At 39.0% G+C, this 9,696-nt stretch overlaps 1 pseudogene; it reads right to left on the bottom strand.

Annotated features, from left to right (window-relative positions):
* Positions 1-7,688: 7,688 nt before the first annotated feature.
* On the bottom strand, positions 7,689-8,832 carry LOC107160836 (annotated as a pseudogene).
* Between the last annotated feature and the right edge of the window lie 864 nt (positions 8,833-9,696).

Below are 9,696 nucleotides of genomic sequence, written 5' to 3'. Positions count from 1 at the left end.
CTCTGATGGATGTTTGGCCCATAAGACTACCCTTAGTTCACCCAATCAGAAATGAACAGTGCTCTGATCTCCTTCCTTCCATCCTGTTGAGCCTAATGAAACCATAAGTACATGTGATTTCTACTCTGACACCCCTTCAACTGGAATCTACGTCCTGGCTCTACCTGTTCTACTCAGTCAAGAAATGTACTTCAGTTGATGTGGTTCTTAATAGGCATTGTAGTTCTAAAAAAAATAATTTGCCTGAAACTAGAAACAAATTATTGATTACAAATGTATGTCTATTGAGGGGGGAAAGCACTTTTAGAGTTGGTTTATCCATGATCACCATAGGAAGAGTGCCTGTGTTCCATGGAAATGTTTTATTTTGGAGTATTACGCAGCACTAAAAAACGACAAAATCATGGAATTTGCAGGGAAATGGATGGCATTAGAGCAGATTATGCTAAGTAAAGCTAGCCAATCCTTAAAAAACAAATGCCAAATGTCTTCTTTGATATAAAGAGAGCAACTAAGAACAGAACAGGGAGGAAGAGCATGAGGAAAACATTAACATTAAACAGAGACGAGTGGGGGGAGAGAAAGGGAGAGAGAAGGGAAACTGTATGGAAATGGAAGGAGATCCTCATTGTTACACAAAATTACATACAAGAGTTTGTAAGGGGAAAGGGAAAAAAACAAGGGAGAGAATTGAATAACAGCAGATGGGGTAGAGAGGGAAGATGAGAGGGAAGGGGAGGGGGGTAGTAGGGGATAGGAAAGGTAGCAGAATACAACAGTCACTAATATGGCATTATGTAAAAATGTGGATGTGTAACCAATGTGATTCTGCAACTTGTATTTGGGGTAAAAATGGGAGTTCATAACCCACTTGAATCAAATGCATGAAAGATGATATGTCATGAGCTTTGTAATGTTTTGAACAACCAATAAAAAAAAATAATAAAATAAAATAAATAAATAAATAAAAAGAAATTCTAAAAAAAAATAAATGCAATTTGTCTTGGAGTATATTGTTGTTCCAGCAACACTGTCGAGATTTAAAGGACCCAGGAGCAAAATATAACTTTTAAACTTTGCATAGTGATGGATCCATGAAGGCAGAAGAAACTCTCAAAATCCATGCTCCAACTTATGGCCAGAATTAAGTCACTCTCAAGGCTTGTATGGACTTAATTTTTCCCACATTTTTTATTGGTAAATTAGTGTTGAACAGAAGGCTGAGATTTGTTATTACATATTCCTACATATGCACAATATACACACTATAAACTCCCATTTTTTGAATCAAAGTGTGAAATATGATATTTCAAGAACTATGTAATGTTTTGAACAACCAACAATAAAAAATTAAAAATAAATAAATAAATAAATACATACATACATAAATGAACTGTCACATAAGAAAGAAAACAAATTTTGTTCCTTACTAAAAGTGCGAGAAGGGAGAATAGGAAACTATTAGCTAATTTAAGGTTGAATAACACATATGAATTATGTTTGCATCCCTTAGGGTCATAAAATTTTTTTTTAAATGTGACCATTTTGCTAGATAGGAATGTATTACTAATGACACCATCCCTTATAATATAAGGAATCCATTAATAAATAAATGTGTTCTGTGTTTGCATGCAAAAAAAAAAAATATACACACTATAACAGTACAATTTGGCCAATATTACTCCCCAGCATTTCCCATTCACTCCCCACCTTCCATCACTTGGTCTCTTTCCTCTAATGATCTCCCTTTGATTTTTAGGAGTATCACCCCCAGTTTGTTTACTTCTCTATCGCCATATATGACATAAAACAACTAACCTTTTAAGTTTGACTTATTTCCCTTAACATGATGGTCTCCAGTTCCATCAATTTTCCTGTAAATGGCATAATTTCATATTTTTATGGCTGAATAAAACTCCCTTGTGTATCTCTACCATATTTTCTTTATCCATTCATCCATTGATGGATACCTAGGCTGGTTCCATAGTTTAGTGATTGTAAATTGTGCTGCCATAAATGGGAGTATGTATGTGTCCCTGTAATATGATGACTTCAATTCTTCAGGATAATATTGAGGAGTCATATAGCTGGGTCATGTGGTGGTTTTATGCCTTGTGTTTTGAAGAGCCTTCAAACTGATTTCCACAGAAGTTGTACTAATTTACATTCCTACCAACAGTGTAAAAGTGTTGCTTTTTCTCCACATCCTCTCCAGCATTATTTATTTATTTATTTATTTACTTACTTATTATTCTTGATGACTGCCATTTTGACTGGTATTAGATAAAACCTCAGTGTAGTTGTGATTTTGCACTTCCCTAATCAGTAATGATGTTGAACTTTTTTTCTGATATTTGTTGGCTATTTATATTTCTTCTTTTGAGAAGTGTCTGTTTAGTTTATGTATCTATTTATTAATTAGATTATTTGGCTTTTTTGGTGATTTAATCTTCTGTTTCTCATTACCATTCTCTTGTCCCTTCAGTACTACAAAAGAAAGGGAATTGAGGAAAACAACAGGTCAGAGCAGTACTTTTGATTCCAAGTGACAGAAAACCAACTCAAACTAACATATCTGATGGTGGTAAGGTGGTTTTTTGATTGTTGTTGTTGTTTTGTTTTGTTTGGTACTGGGGATTGAACTCAAGGGCACTTGACCACTGAACCACATCCCCAGTCCTATTTTATATTTTATTTGGAGACAAGGTCTCACTGAGTTGCTTAGTGCCTCACTTTTGCTGAGGCTGGCTTTGAACTCACAATTCTCCTTCTTCAGCCTCCTGAGCCACTGGGATTAAAGGCCTGTACCACCACATATGGCCCCAAGTTTGTTTTTTTTAACAAGTAAAAATACTGTGGGTAGCTATGAATGCTGGTTTCAGAGATCACTGTCTTTTCATCTCTCATCTCCATTCCATTTTTGGAAATTCCCTGTAGTCACAAGACGGCAGTAAGCTTTCCATGCTCACTTCCTCCCAGTCATTTGTGGGCTTCTGGAACAGTGTTTATGGACCAGCTCAAGCCACCTTAGCAGGCTAAGAGGCTCCTTTTTCAGGGAGCTTCCATGCTATGACTTCTTGGGCCTGGTAACCTGTCCAACTCACCCCACATGGGGTGAAATGCAAAAGGAGGACCCCAGGAAAAAAACATGAGAAGTTCTGGAAGAAGAGAAAACAGACACTGGAGACTGATAACAGATCAGACTCCCCTCTGATCTTCAGGGGAACTGCTATCTATACTGCAGAGATGATAAGTCTCTCTATGTCAGCTCATAGCACTGTCCAAGCACTCAGGCACAAGGAAATCCCCACTTCATAGATGTGGAGTTCAGAGCTCAGAGGGAGTTAAACTTCTTTCTCTTCAAGGCCACTGGCCTTGAATGTGGTAAAGTGAATATGAAGACAAATCCAGTCTCCCAAAGGTGTGTTTTGAATCAGTCTTGGCCTCCCAGCTCACTACTAGTCTCCCTCAAGCTCAAGAAGATTATCATAGATCTAAAGGAGGAAGAGGGGAAGTAGGAAGGATGAAGAGTACCTGAAGGCACCTCACAAAGATCCTGCATTGGTAAGTTTGTTGCTGAGTTTGGGAGGCTTCCTGCCTACTGATGTCTTCTAGTGGTTTCCACACATGTTTATTTCCATGTCACCTTGGAAATTTTGACATTTTTATTATTGTTTTGTTTACTTATTTTTCTTAAGTCAATTTTCCTCTTATTCTTACAAAAATATACTTAAAACCTCAACTGTTTATGGAAATTTTAAATCAAAAGGAGTAACACTTGGGGCTGGGGTTGTGGCTCAGCAGTAAAGCACTCACTTGGCATGGGTGGGGCCCTGGGTTGGATCCTCAACACCACATAAAAATAAATAAATGAAATGGAGGTATTGTGTCCAACTACAACTAAAAATGAATGAATGAATAAATAAATAAATAAACAAATAAAAATATTTAAAAAAAATGAGTAACACTTGCCTCAAATAAAAATTAGCTTCAATATCCAATAGAAGAATTAAATCAAAGACTGGCCATCTGTTCACTACTCAAAATCATCCCCCATTTGAAGTGGGGTCCTCAGACTCAGTTTGGAAAGTTAGAGCTATCAGGTCACATAAGAATACAAATGACCTCTGTGCTCCTCTACCACATGAAGTTTTTTATTCAAGCAATCTCCCCTGCACTCTGAGAAAAAGGTGAAGTAAGTAGCAGCTTCTCTAAACCAGGAGGCCAGGGTGTTCTATCCCAACTGTGACCAAGTCCCTACATCTCACCATTAGGCTCCTAGTTTTGCCCACTGCATCCCCAGTTTCTGAACACATATACTTGTAGGTGTATAATCTTATTAAGAGGCCTTGGTTCCTCAGCACTTCCTTGCCTGACCATTGAGTCATGTCACAACTCCCATCTTACCTTTTCTATGATTATTGCTTTAAGTGCCCTGGAAAGAAAAAGCCAGGTCTTCACAGTGTCCCCAGGAAACCAGGCATTACTAGGGTGAGCATGTCTTTGCCCACTGTTCTTCTGCCTAGCTGCTGCACAAATGCCTGCCTTAGATCAATTTCCATGGGAAGACACAGAAGCCACCAACTCCAAAAGCAGGAATGGCCCTTGAGAGCAGGTAGCAAATACCACTCACTGTAGAGAATGTAGCCAGACATAAGGGCTCTGGTCTAACCATCAGGCACAAACAATTGTAGCAGAGATGTATTGGATCAATATCCCCTGACTCCTGGCACAAGTTTTTCTTTTATTCAGCTGGGAATATTTCCACCTCAAATGACACTGATCTCCTAGCTCCAAGGACAGAAGGTGAAAATTTCTCATTCTAAAATAATCTAGTCTCTGTGGTACAGCCATGTAGTCACAATGACATTCCCTCACCTCGGAGATGAACCAAATGACCTCCTAGAGGCTAATGATCCTTTAGAAATAGACATAAAAAACTTGGGTCATCAAAAAAGATCTAGAGAGCCCCAACCCACCCTGCCCTCATCCTGAAGACTCCAAGACTTTTCACCCTGTGGATGGGGAAGGCTTCATGTGACTGCTTAAACCAGAGGCTGCACATAGACTACATTTCCTCTTTCTCAGAAAGTAATATGAAGTCATTGTGTCTTCAAGAAGGCAGGCTGTGGCTGAGCCACTCCCCTTTTTTCACATTTGGCCACTCAGCTCCCTGATGCTCAGCCCTGTTTTACAACTGAGTTTCAATCTGGGCTTCTTTGGCTCCTCTCTCAGTATTGGTAGTGGTCAACACGGGGTGGGGGGGTGGTGGTGCTAAATCCCACCTTCCCAGATTCAGCACAACTACACCAGAAAGAGAACTGAGTAGGGTTGACAGACACAAAGATGGTAAGTGGCAGAGATTCAAGCAATTTAAGGACAGAGCTTCTGCCAAAAATCCAGAATTCCAAGAAAGGGTGGTCTTGTGGAAGAAAACAGAAATCTTCCCCCAACCAAGAATACTTTCTCTATACTCACTCTTTGGTTTTATTTTTTTGGATAAGATCTTTATAATTTACTTTTTTATTTTAATTAATTTTTTAGTTATATATAACAGCGGAATCATTACAATTCTTATTACACATACAGAGCATAATTTTTCTTTTTTGATGGTTAAAATAGTTATTTCTGGATTATTGTAATAAATATTTCTCAAAAACAGCAATGATCTCAATAATCATACATATTTCTTTCCTGTCATTAAAGACTTCCAAAAATAACTCTTTTGTATCAAAAAACTTATAATCACAAAAAAAAGCTAAGTAGTGGTTTATGCAGGACAGAAAGAAAACTGCTAGTGGACACTAACAAAACACTTTCCCTACTACACTTCTGATTCATGCATTTTACAAACACTACTTTTGCTTTGCTTGTTAAGTGCTTATTAATCTCAGAGGGAATGTAAGAAACCAACAGTTTTGTTACCACTGTTTACCGGTGAGTCCTTGCTTCCCTGAATGCTGAAGTAGCATGCTGAGGCAAGTGTAGAGTGGAAAGTGGAAGGCTTTATTAAAGGATAGCAGACAAGACTTCTCCCCAAAGGAAGAAGGGTACCCGACCTACCATAGAAGGGGAAGGTCTTCCCTTTTTTATAGCTAAGGTCTTTTTTTAATCTTCACACATTTCTGTCCTTTGTTTCCCTTTATCCTGTAGTGATAGAATGCAGGTGGGAAGGCCAAAAGGTGGGAGATAGGTGGACTAGAGGAATAGGCAGGAAGGGCCTGGGGTGGTTTGATTAGCACCACCCTGTTTGCTGGGAGCCACTTCATTAACAGTTCCTTAGGATGGGTTCCGGGCCTTGGGGACATTAACATTTCAATTTCCCCAAGTGCTGCTCTGGTTTCCTGTACTCCATTCTCCATAATGGTCTCCATTTTCTTTATCTTACTGGATATTAGACCCTATTTACCTAACTACACTAACTACCTATCTTTAAATCTGGCTTCAGTTTTATGAGAAAACTTCTTTCATAATCTCCAGTGTAAGCAACAGACTTTTCTGAAAAAGGCTCCTGAGTTTGAAGAGATAAGAAAAGCAAGCACATATTCAATTACACAATAAGTATGCAACAAATCCTCAGCAATTATAAACACATCTTTGTGTACTTAAAAAGAAAAAGCAACAAGTTTCATGTTATGTGGGAAGCTATTCTTGCATGTGATTTTGTGCACCTCCCTGATTGGGTGTGAGGTGTTCTGGCTAAACTGTGTCGGAACTAATCCCCACCCTTTCTAGGTTCAAGAGCCCATCCGTGTGGGGGTGTGACTGACCATTGACCCTGAGACCAATCACTGACCCTGACATTAGAATGCTGTCCCCCTCGACCTTCATTGGATGGAATTTTCCCCTGAATTTCTTGTTCCCCAATAAAAGGCCACTCTCTGGCGTGCTCTGCCTCTCTCTCTCCTGCTAGTCTGTGTAAACCTCGCTGCCCCACCAGGTGGCTCAAGGCAGGAGCCAGAGGGGAGAGCCGTCTCAGACCTGGTCAAAGAAAAAGGTAAATTGAGTTTGTGTCTTTATTTTGATCTCACTAGTTAACTTCTACGCTACGAACCTCTAGTATGAAGCTAGCATGCTGGTTGTGCAGTGGAATGTTATGAATAAATATTTTATCTTGAAAAAAAATATTCAAAAGTAAACTCACATAATTCTATCAGGAATTCTCCATATGATTAACATTCTGAACTGCCCAAACAATGAGAAGCCAATCTTTACATCCACAATGTAAAGACAGCAATGAGAAGCAGAGCAAATTTAATCACCTCTGTTTCATAGACACATGGGAAAATAGCAACTGTTTCCAAATACCTAGATGACTCTTATTAGTTTCTCATGATCACATAACTAAGATATATTAAGTATTCAACAAAAGACTACAGATGATGTTTTACTTCTCTCTGGTCTCTATACCAAAACCCATATTTTTTAACATTCTGCATCTCCCCAAATATGCAGGCAAACATGAGTTTGCTAAATTTAACCCAATAAACTTAAAAGCTAAAATTCTTATAACACAAAACTTAGATTTCATATTTTGTTATAGTATTTTTAAAAATGGGAATTGGAAATGTATGTGCTTATTTAGAAGAGAATTATTGAGTTTATTCTCTAGAAAAAAAAAGCAAACCTGAAGGATCACATTATTGGAACATCTTAAACATGTTGATAACATATGTTCCTAACTTCTAAACTTCATGGAAAGCTGCTTGTACAAAGTATGTGACAAATATCTGCTGTTAAACAAGTAAGACATCTGATTCAGTAGCGAAGCCAGAAGCTGTTACTTCACTTCTTTCTGTTGCCTCCAGATGCTAGCATACTTGTAATTCACATAAATATTTTTAGTGTATCCATGTAGATTCCCAACATCAAATTGATGGGATCATATTTTTGAAATCCATATGCTGGTACTACTTCTGCACACTTGATTACTTTTTGAGTATCATACAGAAGTAACATGCTGAAAAGAACTAATCCACCATACATGCCACTGAGTATAGAGTGGCACCAGCCACAATGGTAGGGGGAAGAAACATAGATCCCAGTGAGGAAACAAAGACAAGACCCAGGCCTACTCCTAGGGGTGCTCCCATGTTCATAAACTTTTCTTTGGGTGCACACAGAGCCACAGTGGAGAGGCCTCCCACAGTCCCAGCTGTGTACCATGCAGCTCTAATAAGGAGAGGCCCCCTTAATATTGTCAGAGGAGCTACTACTGCATCCATCACACCAGAATGCAGCAACCAAGCAAGATGCTTTGGACCTGGGCTTTGCTCTTATGGTATATAGAGTATACTAGCATTCTAGCTCCAATCATGGCTGCAAAGGTTATACCAATTGTCACCCAAGAGCCTCTCATCATGAAGTTCATAAGAGCAGGTGTTCTAGACACTGCCAAAGCAGACAAAGTAGTTAAACCAATACTTCCTGCTAAGTACATACAGGTAGAATTAATTCTATCCTTCACATACTGGGGACAAATTACAGCCTTTTTAATAGCTCCAATCTCATTAGACATTCCCAAGTCATAGTAGCACAGTGTTCCAAGACCAACAGCAGCTCCTCCAGCTAACAAACTACCTTCCAATCTGATCAATTTTAAATATTTTTTTCCATCGATGGTTCCATTGCAGTGTCTTTGAGTTCTTGGCCAGTTTTCCCATGGCAGATCCCACTTCTTGTCCTGGTGGCATATTCACTGCTGGGTGTTAAGAGCCATTGATTTTTCGTGATGAAATTCTTTATAACAGGGGAGGCCTTGGTGAAAGCTGGATGGAAAACCCTGGAAGGTAGTGTCTGGAGACACACAAAACTTGCAGCCAACAGGGTGACACACCAGGTTTACCAAGCAGATCTAACCACTAAGTTCCCAGTCACCTGCACCACGCAGTTTGCCTTCTGGGCCTGCAAAATGTGCATATCCCATCTCCTCACCCTCAGCCTGCTCCCTACTGCCTGTGCATGTGTGGTCTCCGAGGCTCGCTCACGATTTTTCATATCTCTGATTGTATTCAAAGTATATTCACACCAATTTGTGTCTTCATACATGTACTTTGTATAATAATGTCCATCATATTTAACCATCATTTCTAACCCCATGCCCATTCCCCTCCCCTTCCACCCCTCTGCCCTATCTAAAGCTAGTCTATTCCTCCCATGCAAGATCTTTATATTTTACATGTTATTTTTAGAATATCTAAAAACTAGGAGGAACCCAAATATTCAAGAGGAGCAATATGGATGGGTCAATCATGGTACAACTGTTCTACAAGCTCTTATGCAGACTTAAAAATGATGGTTTAAAAATATGGATGATTTAATTCAGATAATGTTCACATGTAAAAAAAATAGTTAATTGCATGTGTGATGAGATTACTAGTGTGCTATCTGATGCTGCATTTCTTGAGCAAAATGTTTCAACCCATATAAAACTATAATGGTGCTAGTGAACTTCTGAGGCAGTGTGTAGAAACATAAAAAAGATATGACCCAAATATAGTCCATGTCCTCACTCAGAGCCTCAGAGCTACCTGGGACACCTACCTCTGGCCTGTATGTCCTACACAGCTGTTAAATGTGATGGACATTATTATCCAAAGTACATGTATGAAGACACAAATTGGTGTGAATATACTTTGTATACAACCAGAGATATGAAAAATTGTGAGTGAGCCTCGGAGACCACACACAGCTACC

This window comes from Marmota marmota, unplaced genomic scaffold, assembly GCF_001458135.2.
Source record: "Marmota marmota marmota unplaced genomic scaffold, marMar, whole genome shotgun sequence".
In the NCBI taxonomy this organism is placed as follows: Eukaryota; Metazoa; Chordata; class Mammalia; order Rodentia; family Sciuridae; genus Marmota; species Marmota marmota.
The sequence above is the reverse complement of the archived record's forward strand: the minus strand, read 5'-3'. Positions and strand labels throughout refer to the sequence as shown.